Source organism: Octopus bimaculoides, chromosome 20 (assembly GCF_001194135.2).
Source record: "Octopus bimaculoides isolate UCB-OBI-ISO-001 chromosome 20, ASM119413v2, whole genome shotgun sequence".
Taxonomy (NCBI): Eukaryota; Metazoa; Mollusca; class Cephalopoda; order Octopoda; family Octopodidae; genus Octopus; species Octopus bimaculoides.
The window spans coordinates 11,891,303-11,892,757 of NC_069000.1; positions in this window are offsets into that span (position 1 = coordinate 11,891,303).

The window sequence follows — 1,455 nt, forward strand, 5'->3', positions numbered from 1 at the left end:
GTGTGTGTGTGTGTGTGTGTGTACATAGATACGTATAAGTTTTTTCGTATGCCAAATGAGCCAACAGCTAAAGGGAAAGTACACGAAAGATTGGTGATGTGAAAATATCAAATTATATAAGAGGGTTGTGAGAAAGATACAAAGTCCTCGTAGTGTTACAGCATGGCCACAGCCGCATGGCTGAAACGCATAAAAGAAATAAATATATATATACATGTGTGTATGTGTATTTGTGTGTATATGTACCTAATATTTATACGTGCGTGTGTGTATGTGCGCGCGTGAGTATTTTTGTGTGCGCGCGTACACTACGAACATACGTATGTATACATGTCTATGCTTGTGTATAAATTAACTTTCAGTCTATATATATATATATACATACACCATGGTCAAGTTAGTGTCTGTATTCCAACAGCGGAGTTAAAAATAATCACAATTAAATTACTAAATCGATATAATCGATCATAATCTTCAAGCAAAATTTTTGGCCTTGTACCTAAGTCAGGTTAGACTTGATCCAATTGACCACAAAGGATTGCCTCATGATCGATGAAATAAGTAACAGGCTTTCATCGGAACCAATTTCATTGCATTTACTACTCAAGGCATCAATCATGCCAGTGTTAGTATAACGTGCAAGGCGGTGAGCTGCCAGAATCGTTAAACACACCGGGCGAAATGCTTAGCTCTGTGTTCAAATTCCGCCGAGGTCGACTTTGCTTTCCACCATTTCGGGATCGTGGAAATAAGTACCAGTTTAACGCTAGTTTCGATGCAATCGATTGACCTCTCCCCTCTCCCGAAACTGCTGGTCTTGTGCCAAGACTTCAAATCAATATTAGAAAAAACTGCCGGATGATTTTCCTTCGAAACGTCAGAAACTAATCCCTCTCTACGACCTACCAAGAATAGGAAATTTGACCTTTATACCAATGTGCATCATTTTGGAAGTTTTTTTTAAAACTGCTGCCAGTTTCCATAGATTCTATATGTTTACTTCAGAAAGAAAACAGAAAGATAGATAGATAGATAGATAGATAGATAGATAGATAGATAGATAGATAGATAGAGGGGGAAGAGAGAGAGTATATTACTCGAATGACGGGCTGAATAAGAGCGAGATGGTTAAATTGTTAAGTAGAATCTAACTTATAGAAGGGTAAGATGGATGGATTGAGAGTGTTGAAAAGAAAGAACCCGAAAAATGTTTTAAGGAGAAAAGAAGAGAGGTGGTTGAGGGGGAGGAGGAGGAGGAGGAGGAGGAAGAGGGGAGTAAGTAGGAGAGAAAGGAGTCGTAAAGAGCGTGAGATGGGATCATAAATGTAAAGAGATAGACCGAGAAAGGAGTGTCGAGAGGGTAGTGGGGGTGGTTCTGGTGGTGCTGGTGATGGTGGTGGTAGTGGTGATGGTGGTGGTGGTGGTGGTTGTGATGGTAGTTATGGTGGCGATGGT